This window comes from Canis lupus, chromosome 5, assembly GCF_003254725.2.
Source record: "Canis lupus dingo isolate Sandy chromosome 5, ASM325472v2, whole genome shotgun sequence".
Classification (NCBI taxonomy): Eukaryota; Metazoa; Chordata; class Mammalia; order Carnivora; family Canidae; genus Canis; species Canis lupus.
In genome coordinates, this window is record NC_064247.1 from 71,203,931 (window position 1) to 71,223,615 (window position 19,685).

The 19,685-nt window shown below is 37.6% G+C and overlaps 1 protein-coding gene across 4 annotated transcripts in view; it reads left to right on the forward strand.

The window, feature by feature from the left end:
* The window catches only part of CDYL2 (chromodomain Y like 2), a 270,014-nt gene that overhangs the window by 197,130 nt on the left and 53,199 nt on the right, over positions 1 to 19,685 (forward strand). The window lies entirely within an intron of this gene.

The window sequence follows — 19,685 nt, forward strand, 5'->3', positions numbered from 1 at the left end:
TCCTGTTAACATTTTCTTCTTTTTGTCAAGGGTTACATGTGTTATATGCTACATGATTGAGCTAACTCTTTAATAAAATGGTCTAAGTTGTAGACTTAGGGGCTGAAAATAAGTTTATAATTTCTCATGATTCGGTGGGTGGGCTGGATGGTGCCTGTGCTGGTGTCATCTGGGCCCACTCATGTAGCTGGAATGGAAGGTCCAAGGGGGCAACACCCACCCCTCTGCCATTGCGGCTGGCAGGTGCCTGGGTACCTCATGGCCTCTCATTCTTCGGGAGGCTAGGCCAGCTTTTTCACGTGGTGGTCTCAGAGCAGTGAGCCACAGAGGTGAAAGTAGAAGCCACAGTATGTGTTAAGGCTTATTTAACATCTGGAGTTGAATGGAGTCGCTTCTACCACATTGTGTTGGTGCAAGCAAGTTACAAGGCTAGTCCAGATTCAAGGGCTGGAAAATGGGCTTCACCCCCGATAGGAAGAGAGGCAAAGTCGCATGGCAGAGGGGCACGGATGCAGAAGGATGGATTCGTTGAGCGCTACTACTAGAGCTCCGGAGAATTCCCTGTAATTATGAGAAATCATTGTTTTTAGTTTCATGTTTCAAGACTTTCTCACATTGTTAAGACCTATTTGTAGAGAGAATTCTTAAAGTGTGCATGCTTTCTTTTAACTTGTTTGTTAGGAAGTTAAGTTTTAGCGCATTTCCGTGTAATGCTGCACTAAACATGCATGATGCTTGGTCAAGTTTTTGGAGTCCTTGAGGAGACCTTGCTAGGTCAAAGCATAGGGGACTGTTAAAGGCTCTTAATACATACCATGAAATTCCCTTCTGAAAGTTGTGCCACTTCACAGCAGTGTATCGAGTGCCCCTCTCACCTTTCCCTTTTCAGCATTATGCATTGTTGATTTTCAAAGAAATCATTTTTAATTGGATGGATTAAACACCAGAACCTCATTCTTGTTTTTGTTTATATTTCTTTGTTCTTTTATGAGATAAAACGGGTTTTTTTACATATTTCGTAGCCATTTTTGTATTCTGTGAATAGTTTTTTCCTGTCTGCTCATTTATGTACTTCTCTTAATGATATTCCTGACATCCTTATACGTTGATTAATTAGGCTTTGTCTGACATTTGCCTTTTTTCCATTTTACTATGTGCCATTTGATTTGGTTATTTTTAAATACAATTTTTTTTTTCTGAGTGACGTAGGTTATTTTGCAACTAAAAATCAGATGGCTATTTACCTATTTTCTCCCCCCTCCTCAGATTTCTTGGTTTTGTGTGTGGTGGGGTATGTGTGTGTGTGTGTGTGTGTGTGTGTGTGTACGCATTTCAACTTGCCGACTCTTGAAACTACCTGGAATTAATTTTTAAACAAACCCCACACTCTGATCCCTCTATTGTGAAGTGAAGATGTGTTTTCCACCCTGTCCCTATTTAATTGCTCCAGTGCCACTTATCCAAGAATTCTTCCACTTGGCACTGATTTTTGATGCTACTTAAAAAAAAAAAAAAAAAAAAACAGATCTATTTACTAAGGGATATTTCTGGGTCTTTTCTGTTGCTCACCTGATTCTCTTCCCTCTGCCCCAATACTGTGCTGACAATGGTTGTGGCTTTATATTGTGTTTTTTATGTAATTGTGTCAGTGCCTCCTCATTATCCTTCTTTTTCAAAACTTCTCCACTATTTTTGTTTAATTCTCCCAGAGGTACTTGAGAATCATTTTGTGTAGTTCTGAAAATGGGACCCATTGGGATTTTGATTGTAACTGCATTATATTTATCGATCATTTTGTTGCAATCTGACACCTTTAATATATGGGGACTTTCTATCCAAACACGCTGTACATACTGCTCCATTCATTTGAGTCTTTTAAAATATCTCTGCCAGATTTTGTGGCTTTTCTTCTTCTAGTTTCTCAATATTTCTTGTTCAAGTTAAGCTTCACTATTTTAATCTTTTTGGTTGCCTTTTTTGGAATATGTTCATGCCTCCCATTATGTCTTCTCAGTGGTCATTTAAGTTGTATGGGAAATGCATTAATTAAAAAATATTTTTATTGGGCAGCCCCGATGGCTCAGTGGTTTGGCGCCGCCTTCAGTCCGGGGTATGATCCTGGAGACCCGGGATCGAGTCCCACATCAGGCTCCCTGCTTCTCCCTCTGCCTGTGTCTCTGCCTCTCTCTCTCTCTCTCTCTCTGTCTGTCATGAATAAATAAAATTTTTACAAAAAAAAATTTTTATTGATTTGAATGTCACCCATGCTATATAAGAAGCTTGTAATTGAGAAAAGTTAAACAATACAGAAGAATATTGAATAAAAATGAAAGACCTCCTTAGTGCCTCTTCCCCCATCCCCCCTCCTTGCCTGAGAGCCAGCCGTTGTTAATAATTAGACAGTAGTTACAGACAATTAACAGTGGATTATTCTAGACCTTTCCATTTGCATATGCATATTTTAACATAAGTGAGATCCTACTATTATGTCAAAGCATATGACTCTATTTTAATTTTTTTAACCATTCTGATAGATAGTTACCTATAGCTTATATCTCTTTCTTTTCCCAGAATTGGAGGCCCAGAATCCAAATTGCTGCTTCAAGGGTTTGTGCAGGTTTTTATTGCCAATGTCTAAATACAACAAAGATTTTTAATTTTTTTTTAATTTTTTATTATTTTTATTATTTTTATTGGAGTTCAATTTGCCAACATAGCATAACACCCAGTGCTCATCCCGCCAAGTGCCCCCCTCATTGCCCATCACCCGGTCACCCCAACCTCCCCTTCCACTACCCCTTGTTCATTTCCTAGAGTTAGGTGTCTCTCATGTTTTGTCACCCTCACTGATATTTTCACTCATTTTCTCTCCTTTCCCTTTATTCCCTTCCACTAATTTTTATATTCCCAAATGAATGAGACCATATAATGTTTGTCCTTTTCTGATTGACTTATTTCACTCAGCATAATACCCTCCAGGTCCATCCATGTCGAAGCAAATGATGAGTATTTGTTGTTTCTAATGGCTGAGTAATATTCCATTGTATACATAGACCACATCTTTATCCATTCAGCTTTCGGTGGACACCGAGGCTCCTTCCACAGTTGGGCTATTGTGGACATAGCTGCTATAAACATCGGGGTGCAGGTGTCCAACAAAGATTTATTTCTCACCCCTGCTGTACTGGCAGGGTACCAGCAGGGAAGGTCGGTGGGGCAGGGAAGGTTGGTGGGGCATTCAGCTCTACCCAGTCCCTCAGGAGCCCAGGTCTATCTTGGAGGCTCAATTGTCCTGTAGCTGCCACCAAAAGCAGCTCATAGCTTACTTGGTTACTAGTGTGGAAGAGAGAGAGCAGAAAGTGAAATGTTTCTTTCTTTCTTTTTTTTTTTTTTTTTTAAGATTTTATTTATTTATTCATGAGAGACACAGAGAGAGAGGCAGAGACACAGGGAGAGGGAGAAGCAGGCTCACTGCAGGGATCCCGGGACCCCAGGATCACACCCTGAGCCGAATGCAGACAGTCAACCACTGAGCCACCCAGGCGTCCATGGGAGTGAAGTGTTTCTGTTCAGAGAGGACAGACATTTCTTCTGCTCAGGATCCCTTGGCCTGAACTAGTGTGATGTGATTATATACCAGGTGTGTGGCAGGGGGCATTTCAAATTTTTAAGATGTCTGTTAAATGTGCATTTAAAATTTTTGTAGGTGTTGATTAAATTACCCTCCTTAAAGGGGATACCTGTTTATACTCTGACCAAGGGCACTGTGGCTGTCCTTTTCCCCACACCCTTGCCAAAGTATACGATCAACCTTATTTTTGCCTGTCTTCCTCATTTTATGGTTTTCACTTTTCCTGATGAAGGATGAGATTGACCTTGCCTTTTAATGAGTTGTGACCATTTTTAAATCTTCGAATTTTTATCTGGGTTTTTTTTTGCCATTTTTATTGGATTTTATTTCTTTTTATTGATTTGAAAGGTTTTTTTTAACAGTCTAGACAACACTTTGTTATAAATGTCAATATTTCATTGATCTGTCATTTGTCTTTTTTTAAATTGATGAGCTCATTATTATTCAAAGTCTTTTGTTTACATTAGGGCTGCTCTTGGTGTTGTAGTACTATGGGCGTGGACAGTTGTATAATGACATGTGTCCATCATTATAATACAGAGCAGTTTCACTACCCTAAACATCCTCTATGTTCCACCTATTCATCTCTGTCTCCCCAGTCCCATGGGAACAATGGGTCATAGGACCTACATGTGTATCTTTGGGTCTCTGTGGGTGTCCATTCACTCTTTCATTCCCATTATAGGTAATTTGTATTTTCTTTTTTTTTTTAATTTATGCTAAATCTGACTAGGAGTTTAATTTTATAATGCTTTCAAAGGACCACTTTTGATTTAATTGATATTCTCTATAATTTTACTGTTTTTAATTTCATTTATTTCTATTCCTTTTTAATTTTCTTCTTTCTGCTAGCTTTGAGTTTAATTTGCTCTTCTTTGTTGTTTATTTAAGGTGGAAGCTTAGACCTCCCTTCATTTCTTCGATAAGCATAGAATGCTATAAATTTCCCTCTGTATACTGTTTTACTTGCCTCTTGCAAGCTTTGATATGATGCATTCATTTCACTATCATTTGGTTTACAAATTTTTAAATTTTCCTGGAGACTTCTTTGACCCACGGGTTAATTTAGAAGTGTGTTGTTTAATTTCCAAATATTAAGGATGAGATTTCCAAATATATTTTTGTTAATTTATAGTTTAATGTTGTTACAATCAGAGGACACAGTTTTGATGATGTCTATTCTGAACTTTCCATGGTGTGTTTTATGACCCCAACTGTGATAAGTGTTCCATGTGCCCTTGCAAGGAACATACATGCTGCTTTTTCTGTGTAAGGTATTCTTGAAATGTCCATTAGGTAAATTGATTCATAGTGTTTTTAAGGTATTTTGTATCCTTATTGATTTTATATTTTCTTCTTCTGTTCATTACTGAGAGTAATGTTGACGTCTCCACCATAGTTGTGTATTTTTTCTAATACTCCCTCCAGGTCATGCAGTTTTTACTTCATATATTTGTAAGTTAAGTGCATAAACATTTGGACTGTTATATATTCTTAGAGAAATGCCTCTTGTATTGTTATGTTCCTGTTTTTCTTTAGTAGTATTCTTTGGTTTGAACTCTACTTTGTCAAGCTTTCTTTTCATTATTGGCTATGGCTTTATATTGAAAGTAGATTACTTAAAACAACATATAGTGGAGTCTTGCTTTTTCATCAAGTTTGACCTTATGAGTCCTTTAAATTTGATGTTTATGCCATTTACATGAATGTAATTATTTATGTAATTGTATTACAATTTTGCATCTTGCCAGCTTTTTTTATTTGCCCTATCAGTTCTTTGTTTCATTTTTTTCTGCTTTTTCTGCACTCTTGTGAGTTAAAATTTTTTAAAGCTTAGCATGTCTCATGATGCTTTTTAATCTTCACAATTATTTATACCTCCAGTTTATTTTTTAAAGTAATTGCCCTAAAACTTTGTGATATATCTTTACACAGTTTACCTACATATAACATACACTGTTTCATATGTAGTTTGATGATCTTGTGATATATTCCCATTTTTCTCCCATTTCTCTTTCTTATTGTCATCTTATGTGTTACTTTTACATATGCCATGAACATACAGTATGTTGTTGCTCTTTTCACTTAAGACACTCATTTAACTTTAGAGCAATTTAAGGTAATGAAAAATTTTTATTTTTACCTTCATTTATTCCATTCTCAGTGTTCTTTATTTGCACAGATCCAAGTTTCTGTCTGGTGTCATATTTCTTCATCTTAAGTATTTCCTTCGACATTCTGTATAGAGTAGGTGTGCTGGTGATGAAGTCCATTAGTTTTTGTCTGAGAAATCTTTCTTTTTCGTTTGTGAAAGATATTTTTGCTGGATACCAAGTTGTTGATTAACAATCTTTTTATCACTTTGTAGATACTGTTTATCTGTTTTGTCATGCATGATTTTTTATAAGAAGTTTGATGCAATTCTTATTTTTGTTCCTTGCTATGAAATGTGTCCTTTTTCTTTGATGGCAAGATATTCTCTATTTTGTTTCCTGCAGTTTCAGTATCATAACTTGGTATATTGTATTATATCATGTTCTTTTAATGGAGGGAGCATTTATCCTTCTCTGTGTTTTCTGAACTCAGGATTAGTGGTTTAGAACTATCATTAATTTTAACATTTCTGGATATTCATATTTCAAATAGTTCTTCTGCCCATTCTCCCTTTCTTCTCCCTTTGGGATTCCAGTGATATGTATGTCAGAGTACTTGGTTTCATTCAACAGATCTTAGATACCTTCTTCCCCCTCTACTTTTTAAGTTTGAGTTTCAGTTTGGCTAATTTCTATTGATCTACCTTCAAATTTTCTGATTTTTTTCCCTTAGCTATGTTGAGTATACCAATCCAGAAACTGGAAGACTAGTCCATAGGTTTTTCTTCTCTGTTGTATTTTTGTTGTTGATTCAGGATTTTATTAGAATGAATTAAAAATTATGGACTGTGTGATTTCTGTTCCATTTTTCTAGTGTATTGAGATTTTCCTTGCAATATAATATATACTTATTTTTATAGATACTTAATGGATATTTGAAGAGAATGTGTAGTTTCATTCTAAAACAAAGTTGATAATGAATTATTCATGTTTATTTTATACTAAATTATTTGCTATACTTTGTAAGTTCTGGTCAAGTCAAATTTTTTCTATCACATTTTCTAGACATAGAAGCTAAGTAATCATATTGTCTACAAATAATGATAATTTTGACTCTTTTCTTTTCCTACTTAATATTTTCTTGTGCTGTTCTTTTACCCCAAATAGTTTAATAATGAAATCATTGTATATATCTTTGTTTTTATCTTGACTTCAGTGGGAGTGCCTATTATATTTTACTATTAACATTAATTCAAACTGTTAATTTAATATAGCTTTTCCTTGTCATATATATTTTTGGTCTTTTGCAGGGGGATATGGTCTGGAATGAATTTAAAATTTGGGTAATTGATTGTTAATGTGTCTATTAAGAGCATGTCAGTTTACCTTCTTTTACCAATTATTGTGAAATTTACATTAGTACTTTCAAAATTTAACCGTCTGTAACTTCAAGATATTTTACTCTTTAAATATATTATTTCTTTCTGTTTTCTAGTTCCATTTAAGACATTTATATCAGATTGATCAGTGGAATTGTTACGTAGATTTTATTGTCATGCCCTCTTCAAGATTTTTCACAGAGGCAATGCTAAATTTGTTTAGTGGATTTGGAAGCTTTCCATTTTTTTCTCTATGCACTAAAATAATATCTATACTATTAGAACTACCTGTATCTTAAATATCTGAATGATTCTTGGGTAGACTTTTTCTTAGGAAATTCTTTAGTAACTACTCATTTTTTCCTATAGTTATAATTCTGTTCAGATATTTAATTTTAGTAACTGTATCTGTATTTCTTTCCAATTTCAGCTTCTTCTGAGTCATTTTTGCTAATGTGTATATTTTATAATATGCATTTTATTCAGTATTCCAAACTTCTCATCATGTTAGAGTACATGGTATTGTACACATTTAATTTACATCTGTTATATTCTCATTTCATTTCTGATTGATTTTATTTGTATTTGCTCTATTTCTTCTTCAGTGGGATTAATCAATCATTCATCTGTTCTCTTGTTTCAAGGATCAGTTTTTGTAATATAATGTTTTGATTCCCTTGTCATTTACTGCAGATTATTTGGATACTTTCTTAGTGTACTATGGATTTTACCATTAACATTGTAAGTTTTGATATTAGTTAGATTCAATATCATAGCAAAACTGCCTATATGCAGCTGCTTCCCTCTTTTTTGTTATTGTCACTAACTATATCCTTATATATATATGTACCCATTAACATACATATATGATTATTGCTTAATGTGTTTATCTTAAGTCATAAAGGAAACAAAAAGTTGCAAATGAAAAATACAATAATGCTGGCTTTTATATTTACTTATTGGTTATCTTTTCTAGAGTTTGGTATATCTTCATATTGCTTCAATTTGATATCTGCTATCCTTTAATTTTATTCTAAAGGATTCTCATTATCGTATCTTTTAGGACAAGTCTACTAGTGATATTATTACCTCAGTTTTTGTTTATCTGGGAATATCATAATTTTTCCTTCATTTTTGAAGGGTAGCTTTGCCAGATGTAAAATTCTTGATGGACATTTTTTCTTTCAGCACTTTAATATGTGATTCTTCTGCCTTCTGGCCTCCATCACTCCTGATGATAAATTGACTTAATCTTATTGAGGATCTTTTGTACATGAGGTGTCATTACTGTCTTGCTGCTTTTAAGACTCTCTTTGAATTTGTTGTTGGCTGATTCTAATGTGTCTTTTGTAGATCTCTTTGAGATTATCCTATGTGGAATTTGGTGAGCTTCTTGAATGTATAGACTTACATATTTCATAAAATTTGGAAATTTTTGGCTCTTATTTCTTCACATATTGTTTCTGCCCCATTCTTTTCCTCCTCTCTTTCTCGAGCACCCATTGTGTGTATGCTATTACCTTTGATGGAGTCTTATAGATCTGTGTTTATTTATTTATTTTTTCATTTGTTTTTCTTTCTGCTCAGACTGGATAATTTCAATTTAGCTGTCTTCAAGTTCGCTGTTTTTTCCTTCTGCCTTTATAAATCTTCTACTGAAACTCTGTGGTAAAATTTTCATTTAAGTTATTGTACTTTTCACTTCTCAAATTTCTGTATGGTACTTTTTTATGATTTTAAAATCTCTGTTGATGTTTTCTATTTGTTGAGACATTGTTACCTTGGCTTCACCTCTTTGTCCATGGTTTCATCTACCTCCTCGAGCATATTTAAGACAGTTGATTTGAAGTCTGCCAAGTCCAATGTCTGTCCTTCTTTGGGTAGTTTCTGTTAATTTCTTCTGTTGATGGGCCATATTTCCTGTTTATTTTATTTTTTTTATATTTTTAAATATTTTATTTGAGACAGCAGAGGACACACAAGAGAGCACACAAGCAGGGGAGGACAGGCAGAGGGAGAGGGAGAATCAGACTCCCTGCTGTGCAGGGAGCTGAACATCGGGCTAAATCCCAGGACCCTGGGATCAATGACCTGAGCCAAAGCCAGCCACTTAACTGACTGAGCCACCCAGGCACACCCCTTTACTGTTTATTTTAATGTTTCATAGCTTTTTTGTTGAAAACTGAGCAGTTAGAATGTCTGTGGTAACTTTGGAAATCAGACTCCTACCCCTTCTCAGGGTTTGTTTTTGTTTCTTGTTTTGGGTCTTGCTGTTTGTTTAGAGACTTCTCTGAGCTCTTTTTGTAAAGTCTGTATTCTTTGTCATGTGTGGTTGCTGAAGTCTCTGTTCCTTTAGCTTGTGTTAAGCTAGTTGTGACAGATTTCCTTGTATTCCAGGAGAAATAAATATAGAAATAAAGAACAGAAAGAGAGAAAGAGAAAGAAAGACTGAAGGAGAGAAAGACTGATTCTCCTACATTAATTCTATTGGGACATTCCTTCAGTGCTTAGCCAGGCCATTTACAACTGCCTTAGTTGTCACTTGTCCTTGATCTAAGCTTAGAGATCCGTCAGAAGTGGAAAGTGTAGGGCTGTCTCAGGTCTTTTCCAAACATGCATTCTGCCCAGGGCAAGTGCTTAGCTTTCTAAATTTCCAGTATACATGGGCATTTTTTTAATGCTTTAATTTTCTGAAGAAACTCTCTAGCTTTTCCTCCCAGGCTTTCTATGCATCTATTGTTTTTCTCAACAGCACTCTTTTGCCCTACTTGGCAGCAGATTGTTCATTTGCCTCACATTGTTTTGAAAGAATGACTCTCCATAGCCATTTTTTCCAACCTGAGTAAGTTTCAGGAATAGCAAAACAAAAGGAAATGCTTGCGCCCATCTTTCAGGTAGCCCACAGACCAGTTAGAACAAACACAGTTCTTTGAGGATAAGGTCTTCTCTGCTTTCTCCAGAATCAAGGACCATGGTCCTACACTGGGAATGTGGGGTTGCCTTATTCAAGGCTACTGATGAGCTAGGGAGTGGGAGGGTCAAGGGCAAGCAAAAGTAATGCAAAACTTTCCTACTATGTTTGTGTTTTTTCTTGATTTAGTGTTTGTGTGGTTGCTATAAACTTTATTTTCCAGAAGACTAAAAGAGTTGGTTCTGAATAAAAAAAAAATTTTTTTTCAATGTTTCTGTTAGGGGCGGGGGACAGGCTTTTGGAACTGCCTACTCTGCCATTTTGCTTTCTATTTAGTTTTTGAATGTCAGTAGGTTCAGCTTTTGTATGTTTTCTAGTTTATTAATTTCTACTTTGATGTTTATTCATTCATCTTACTTCCCAAGGGTGATTTTTCTTTTACTGATTAGTCAGGGTCGATTTAGAACTCTTTCCTCCCAACCTCCCTTCTTCTCTCCCTCTCTTCCTCTCTCCCTCTCTCCTTCTCTCCTACCCTTCCTCTCTCCCTCTCTCCATCTCTCCCTTCTTCCTTTCCTCCTTCCTTCTGCATCCTACTACTTTGATAATATGTGTGTACTTAGTTTTTACTTTTCAAAAAATCATTATTATAAATTTCCTTAGCTCTTTATCTGATTGTCCTGAGGATTTTCATTTGTAATAGTGGTTGAGATTTATTTTTAAATTGTTCTTTCATCTAGTATTATAGCATTGCATTTAGAGAACGCAGTCCATACAGTATTTTCTTTTTAGCATTTATTAGTTTTTCTCTGATATTTTAGTAATTTTTATAAGTGTACCAAAAGTAGCTTTCTTTAAATTTTGTAGATTTTTTCTTTACAAATTATGAAATTGAAAGTTTCTGTTTATACAAATACCTGTGATATTTACTAGAATGACCATCATTTTTATATTGTTCATATATCTTACATGTCTGTTTTCCATTTGCTTGATCTCTCCATATCTGAAAGTATTGAGTTTAAATCTTCAGCCCAAATTGCTTCTATAATTTTCTGTTGAATATTTTAGTAATTTTGATCTATTATTTGCTGCAGAAAACTTCATGCCTATTATATATTAGTGACTATTTTTAATGAAGAAAATCATCCTTTTCTATTTAATGCAATTTGCTCCTCAATTTTATTTTGATACTCTTACAAAATGTGGTACTGCCTGATACATCTTTGCTTATTCTTTTTTTTTTCATCTATTCTTTTTAGAAGAGAGAGCATGCATGCATCGGGGGGCGGGGCAGTGAGAGAGGAAGAGAGAGAAGCCCAAGCTGACCTCTAGCTTCACAGAGCCTTTTGTAGGGCTCAATCCCATGAACCCAATATCATGAGCTGAGCTTAAATCAAGAGTTCGTTGCCCACCTGACTGAGTCACCCAGGTGGCCCTGTCTTTGCTTAGTCTTTTAATTTCTGTCACTAAGCAAATAAATATATGAGTACTTAAAATTGTTAGGTTTTATAATTGTTGTTAATATTCAGATACTTTATTTTTTTAGTATACAATTGTATGTACTAAACGTTACACTTAAAAAAAAATTTGGAGGGATGCCTGGGTGGCTCAGTTGATTAATCATCTGCTTTTGGCTCAGGTTGTGATCTCAGGGTCCTGGGGTTAAGCTCCGTGGCAGGGAGTCTGCTTCTCCCTCTCCTTCTGCCACTCTCCCAGGCTTGTGGGTGCTCTCTCTCTCTTTAAAATAAATAAAATCTAAAAGAGACCATTTGAAATAATTACAGATTTTTAGAAGAATTATAAAGATTGTTTAGAAGAATTATGAAGAGTTCCTATATACCTCTTAACCAGTTTTCACAGTTATTTACATTTTACAACATGATTATTTATCAAAACTAAGAAATTAACATTGGTGCTACATTATGAACTAAACTGTGGACTTCATCAGGGTTTCACCAGTATTTCAGGAATATCCTTTCCAGGATCGATACCACATTGCATCTGGTCATTACTTTCTCAATACCCCTTTAATCCCAGACAGTATCTCCATATTTTCTTTGCATTATATGACCTTGACACTTTCCAAAAATACCGGTCAGGAGTTCTGTAGATTGTTTCTCAGTCTGAATTTGTCTGATGTTTTCTCAAGAAGTATTGGGTTTGAGGAGTTACACCACAGAGGGAAGTGCCCTTTTAAATGAATTATGTCAGAATATATGTGGCATCGACATGATATCATGGGTGATATAGCCTTGATCACTGGTGTTTGCCAGGGCTCTCCATTGTGTAGTTACTGTCTCCCTGCACATACTCTATTCATTAGAAAGAAGTTATTGAGTCCGGTCACTCAAGAGGAGAGGAACTAAACTAAGTTCCACCCACTAAAGGAGGGGTATCAATTGATGGGCATCTGTTAAAACTACCATGATAGTTGATATGTTTGTTGGTGGGATACTTTGGTGCTATACAAATATCTGATTAATCTTTAAAATTTTGCCCACTAATGTTAGCATTTATCTCTGGATGTTGACTATAGCAATTATTTCTGTGGCATTCCAGTAGTGAGTTTTCTGTTTCCCTTAATCTTTTGCATTTATTATTTGGAATTCTTCTGTAGGGAATATTGGTCTTTTCTCCACCATTTGTTTATTTATTCCAGAGTCAGCAAACTTTTTCTGTAATAAGCCAGATAGCAAACATTTTAGACTTTATGGGCCATGCAGTCTCTGTTACACAGTTCCCCCTACTTTTGTGGTTTGGAACACCCATAGATAATACATAAATGAATGGGCATGAGTATGTTTTGATAAATCTTTCTTTTTAAAACAGGCATTGGGCCAGATTTGGCCTGCAAACAACTTATGATAAGTAATTCATTTATTTATATCAGATGAACTCATGGATATTTATTTTACTTTTTGGGTTATAAATGTGGTACTATCATTATTTATTTTCTTATTCAAATTATTCTAGTTTTGGCGACTGGGAGCTCTTTCAGTTGGTTCCTTTTGGCATTCTCCCACCATTTGGGGCTTATGTATTTAATTTTTAAATACTTTCTTATTTTCTGGCTCTGCAGTATCCTCAGGGTCATTTTTTTAAATGGATAGTTATATATATTTTGTTCTTTAACACATGAGATGCCTTCCACCTTCCTTTTCATCTGAAGGCCCACTTCATTGGTTTTGGAATTCTTAAGTTTACAATAATTATTTTTTTTCAATTTTTTATTTTGGTATTTTATTTTTTTAAAGATTTTATTTATTTATTCATGAGAGACAGAGACAGAGAGAGAGAGAGAGAGGGAGGGAGGGAGAGGGAGAGAGAGAGAGAGGGAGAGAGAGAGAGAGGCAGAGACACAGGCAGAGGGAGAAGCAGGCTCCATGCAGGGAGCCCAACGCAGAACTCGATCCCGGGTCTCCAGGATCAGGCCCTGGGCTGAAGGTGGCGCTAAACTGCTGAGCCACCCGGGCTGCCCGTATTCTGGTATTTTAATGTTCTCTGAAGTCTGCCTTATTTTTTTCCTACCATTATGGATAGAGGAGTGTTGGGGTGTGAAAGTGGAAAGTTTAATTTTTTGAAATTAGTGAGTTTTGTGGGGTCCCTGGGTGGTTCGTTTGGTTAACCATCTGACTTCTGCTCCAGGCATTATTCCAGGGTTCTGGGATAAAGCTCCACATTGGGCTCCTTGCTCAGCGGAGAGTCTGCTTCTCCTTCTGCCCCTCCTTTCTATTTGTGCTCCCCCCCCTCACAAATAAATAAATAAAAATCTTTTTTTTTTAAAGAAATTTTGTAAGAAGATAAATAAAGTTAATTTATTTTCAACCTCTGCCTCCTCTATCACTGAGATCTTTATTTGACCCACAGACTCAAGATACAGAGATTTCTTCTGGTACACCTTGTTTGTGTTCTTGTCCCATTTTGTTTTTTTCTCCCTATCAGACTTACCTTGGTTGGATCTCTGTTGACCCTTCTGGAGGTCTGTTTCTCATGTTCCTTAAGGTTTTCTTTAAAAACTCCTGTGTCCTTGGGAAGCTTTTCAAGTATGTTTTCTCCCTCACAGATTTGATTTTCTGTGTGTTGATTTTGTCCTGTCTTGGTTCCAGTGGGAATTTTATTTCTTTGCTTGTGTTTTTCCTTTGGTTTCCTTACATCCTTTCTTATGTAAATGAGTCTTTCAGTTCAGTCTCCTGCTCAACCTATTGGTTTCGTTTCATCATTTACATTTCCTTCTATCTCTTCTAAAAACAGAGGTTGTATTTTCTGTCATCTTTGAAAACAAGACACAAATACTATGTAAAAACGTGTAGTAGTGCTTTTCTTAGTTATGATTTTACAGAGAACTTTTAGGGATAATCATATTCTGAATCGTTAGAAGTTTTTATGAATGTGTCTGCAATGATGTTATTGTTGCCAGGTTTTGTCCAGGTGTTCTTCATCAAAGAGATCATGTACTGTGGTTCAGTGTTTTCCAGGAGAGTGGTGTAGGAATTACTCTTGGTCCCTCATCACTTGGATGCTACTGAGTTCCCCAGTCAGACTTTCACCTGGAGGATGGCTTAAATTACATGGCTCTGAGCCAAATTTCTTGGTCCAGCAGCTATTTCTCTAGTGTAGTTTTGCTGGACTTAGTGGGAGATATTGCCTTCTCTGAGTAAATTATCTCAAATGATCAGTCTTCCCAACCTGAAACAGACCTATCTGGTTGCTTCCAGGACTTGTCCTATCTTTATTCTTGCTGAGGTCCTCATACCCCAAGTTGTAATGATGGGATTCCCTGTGCCTTTCTACTCCCAAGGAAGTTGTCCCAGGATGTGGAAAGGATGCAGAGAGAGAGGTCCTTGCAGGTGTGGGACTTGAGGTCCAGAATCTGGAGATGTCTAGGGATGGCTGGTCTGGTGTGTATATAGCCACACAGCAGGCATGGACCTCTTCCTTTATTCTTTCTTGCTCTTGCTCTTGGCATTCAGAGGGCAATCATGTTTTATAACACAAAGTTCGTCAATTCAGTCCCACCTGGTGTGGGAGGCATTCCTTTAAGAGTCTGGAAAACCTTTGGTAACCCTGGGTTTCTGAGCTACTGTAATTTCATGTACTGTTTTTGTTTGGTGGAAAGCTGAGATAGAAATATGAGTGATGATTAGTCTGTTTCCATTTGAACCAATGGAGAATTGGAGCAGAAGGGGAGGGAGGCCCCCATGGCTACTTAGGAGAGTCCAGCCCAGAAGGCTACTCCTAAGCCACGTAAAGGTGCTTTAGGTCTTCTGTGACCTTGACAGAGCTGAGGGCAAGTGCCTGAAGCTGTGGATACGCTGTCAGCCTCAACCAGGTTGGGCTCACTTGACAAGAGTGCATGGTATGGGGTCTGGAGTCAAGATGCTTTGGGCCAAGTCTTAGCTCTCCACTGATTGTTGGAGGAGGGGCCTTGGCCAAGGGCTTTAACCTCTGGTGCCTCAGCTTTATCCTCTGTTTAAAAAAGAATAAAATGACCTGCCTTGCTGGGTTATTTTGAAGATTAAATGAGTTCGTATATATACTATATAGTTCATCTGTAGGGATCACATACAGCAGTGGCTGGCACTTCGTCAATGCTGGATGCGTGTGAGTTGGTAGTGATGTTATTTGACTGGCCTGGTAGTGGAAGGCTGAAGAGGATAGTGGGGAGTGATCTCTCTCCCCCATTTGGTGCTAGCTTAACTTGACCTTTCTCAGAGGAGGCTTTCCCACCTTCGGATCTGGAGTGGCCCTGTTCCCTCTGTCACCATTTCCTGCCTTACATCCTCTTCACTATCATTTATCACCACATGCTACTTCATGCTGGCTCATTTAAGGGCTGTGTCCCCCACCAGCCTTATGGCTTCTCACTGGTGAGGTGTGGCTGGGAAGCTGAGGACTCTTGCTGAGAAGTCTGATGAGCCAGGCATCCAATCTTGGCTAGCCATCTACTGACTCTGTGATCCAGAGAATGTTACCTACCTTCTCTGAGCCTCAGCTTTCTCACCTGTTCAATGGTGAGAGTCATGCCCCCCGCCAGCTTGGGTATGAAGGTGAAGTCTAAAACCTCCTGAGTGCTCAGCACAGTTCCTGGAACAGCATGTACCAATAAGGGTGATTATCATCATTACTATTCCTAATGAGGCAGCCGTCCGCTTGTCATCGTGGCAGTGGTAATAATTGCACTGGAAGCTCCTTGCCCTTGCCTGCAGTAGAAGAGTGTCTCATACTGACTGGGATCACAGGGAGTAAATGTTAATTAATGATTTGGTTGAACTCTGAGAAACAGTTCAAGGTCTCAGATTGCTTATCTTTAAAGAAAGGAGCTGGTGGGTGGGTATGAGCACATGAGTTTTTAATATTGAATGATTGTGTTTGTCAGTAATTACAAGGGGAGAGAATCGAGGACTGTCTCCATTGGAGGGACTGAACTTTGACAGTGCAGGAGGTCTTGTGCAGGCAAGGTGGGAGTGGTGCACAGGAGTGGTGCTGCCGGAACCTGGAGGCCCAGGTCTGTGTTTTCAGCAGGTGTGGAGTGTTAGGGCATGGCAGACTAAATAATGTAGGGCTTTTATCATCACCAGCACAAATTAGAATTCTGATTCTGTTTAGAGTCTCCTGAGGAGGAAAAGTGGGATGTAAAACCTATAAGGGATGTAAAGAAGAAAATTAGGTCCTAGGAGATTGCAGATTCCAAGTATGATGGGGAATTCTGAGCCAGGTGTCCTCTGAGCTCCTTGTGAGCATTTTGGTCTTTCAGAAAACGCAGTTCATTTTGTGAACCTGAAAGAAATAGGCTTTGTGAACACATTTTACAGATGGGGAGACTGAGGCCCAGAGAAATTGGGCAGCTTGCTCAAGGTCATGTGAATAGAAACTGGCAGAGCCAACAATTTCCCCCACACACATCAGGCTATTAGGGATGATCCTGTTAATACCATTTGTTGTTGGGAGCACCTGGGTAGCTCAGTTGGTTTGGCATCTAACACTTGGTTTCAGCTCAGGTCATGATCTCAGGGTGGTGAGATCCAGCCCTGAGTTGGGCTCTGTGCTCAGTGTGGAGTCTGCTTGAGAGTCTTTCTCTCCTTCTCCCTCTGCCTCTCCCCCCATTCATGCTTTTGCCCTCTAAATAAATAAATAAAATAATTTTAAAAATATTATTTGTTGTTGGTATTGGGTTAATTTAAGTAGACATGGCTGTCAAGCCACCCGGTGGCTTTGTGGATGGGACCAGAGATGGTGGCAGTAGCCTTTCTGTTTCCACTTGTGATTCTGACTCAATCCTCCAGTAAGTAGAAGACACCAAACCCCCCACCCATATGTGGCTCTCAGTAGCTGTGTAGATGTTGCACCCTTGCTGACTCTCCAGGCTTCTTGAGTAAGGCTGTCTCCCATACTTGGAAGGACTTATGTAAGTAGGTTGACCCTCCCTTCTTCCCAGGGAGGAGTTGATTATCCTTAGGGTGTTATATTCTTCAGGGTGGAGAAACATTCTGTCTTTAGTTCCTACCAAGGTTTGTATTCACAGGAGGATATGCAAGTGACCTTTACTATGGAATGCAAAACTACTTATTTGTATATTCTACACAACTACCCTGTGAGGTAGGTGCTGTTCGTTCCCCCATGGTTGATGAGTCATATGAGGCCCACAGAGATTAAACTTGCTCAAGAACACACAATAAAAGGCTTACCAGGAGATATAAACAAGATAGTCTTTTTCCATAGACTTATACTAAGTTCATTTTGTTGGTGAGTGAGTGCCATTCATTCATCCATCCATCCATCTACCTATCCATTTCTGAACTTACCTCTTTACCCTCCCTTTCACCTATGAATCCAATCATCTGTCCATTTATCCATCCTTCCATTCACCCACCTATCCCAGTCTCCACCCATGTGTCTCTCCATCATTAACCATCCATTTCTCCATCCATCCATCCATCCATCCATCCCCAAATGCAGCCATTTATTCATCCACCTGTTCACTTATTCATTGTGTTGGCTGTTTGTCTAACATGGTTTTCTGTTTCATCCTGGGGAAGAAGTTTCTCCTGGGGAAAAAGTTTCTCCATATGCTTTCTGAAGCTGGAGACCTCCATGCCAACACAAATCCCTTAGCTCCTAAAATATATCAGGGCTTCCTCCTGATACTCCTAGGTTGGTGTTCTTGAGAATGCTATCTCAGGCAGTGCCAGGGTGCTTGTTCACTTTCCTTCCTCTGTAAACCTGCAGAGGGTTTTCCCCTTCAAAGATCTCCAAATGTGCAAAGTTGCAGGCTCTTCCAGAAACACTCTTCACTTTCTGAAGCATTATCACAAATGAATACTCAACTAGCCCCATTCCTTGATCCAAAGATTGGGAAGTTGGATTAGTTTGGCATGGTTTTACTTTTTAAAACTGTTATAGAGTTTGTGTGATACATTTAAAAATTATGTAATAAATCTAAAACAGATGTTCAGAGAGCATTTTGTAAGGAAAGAAATTTTAATAGAAATAGGCCAATTTAATTGTAGATAAATCAATTAAGGAAACCATTTAAATTGTCTCTGAAGAAGCAGTATGGCCTAGACATTTGCATATTTATTAAGTGCAAAGCAGTGAAAATCATTTAATTACTTTGCATAGCTTCTGTTATACATCAACCATTGGGACACAATCTCACTTTTCAACTTTTTTTTTTTTTTTTTTTTTACTTGTGGAAAATTTTGAACATAAAAATTCAAACATGTAAACATAAACAGTCATATAACAGGCTCCCATTCACTTGCTACCCATCTTGAAAAATGATCAGCTATACCTGTATTCACTACTCCCTTCTTACCTTGTTTTTCTCTTTGTGAATTTCAAGGGCATATTCCTCACTCATTAATTTCATTGGGTCAGAATTCCATTATGTTGACATTGAAATGTAATGAACTTTTGAATGAGATTGTTTTACTTTTCCGTTGACATTTAGCTTTTTTAGGGGGTAAAGCATTGCGAGTTTTTTTAATTTAAAGAATTTCACACCTAGGGCAAAGTTGAAAAGATAATAAATGAACCCTCACATATTCTTTCTTTTGATTGACCAGTTATTAGCATCAGGACTGGCTTTTTTTCTAACTGCATTCTTCCATGAGAATACTTGCAGACAGAAGAGATTTTCATACCTTTGAAGGCACATAGATAGTAGCACATGGCTTTAGAACCAGACAGAGAGAGGTTCAGGTCTCACCTATTAGCTCTGCATTGTAGACTGGGGGAGCTTACTGTGGGTGGGGGCAGGGAAGGGCTTTGTCTATTCTAGTCATTTTGGTCAGTATGGAAGATTTTTGTAATTGAGAGAGTTGTCTGGCCTAGTGATTAAGAAAGCGAGTTTGGGATAGAAGTGTTCAAATCCCAGCCCTGCCCTTACCAGCGTGGAACTTGGTTGAGTGACCTAATCTCCCGGAAGCCTCATTTCCTCAGTGTAGACTGGGGATAGAAAGAATACTTACTGCACTGGGTTGTCGTCATATGGGGAAAATGAAATGGGACCATCCATGCCAGGCATTTAGTACCTGACCAATAAGTTTGACTAAGCATTTGTATTATTATAAATAAGGATACATTAGCCTAGTGCCTACCATGTAAATGCTCAGTATATGTTATTTGGCATAAGTAAGGGTGAAAAAGCCATACCAAATTGGTCTTTAAATATC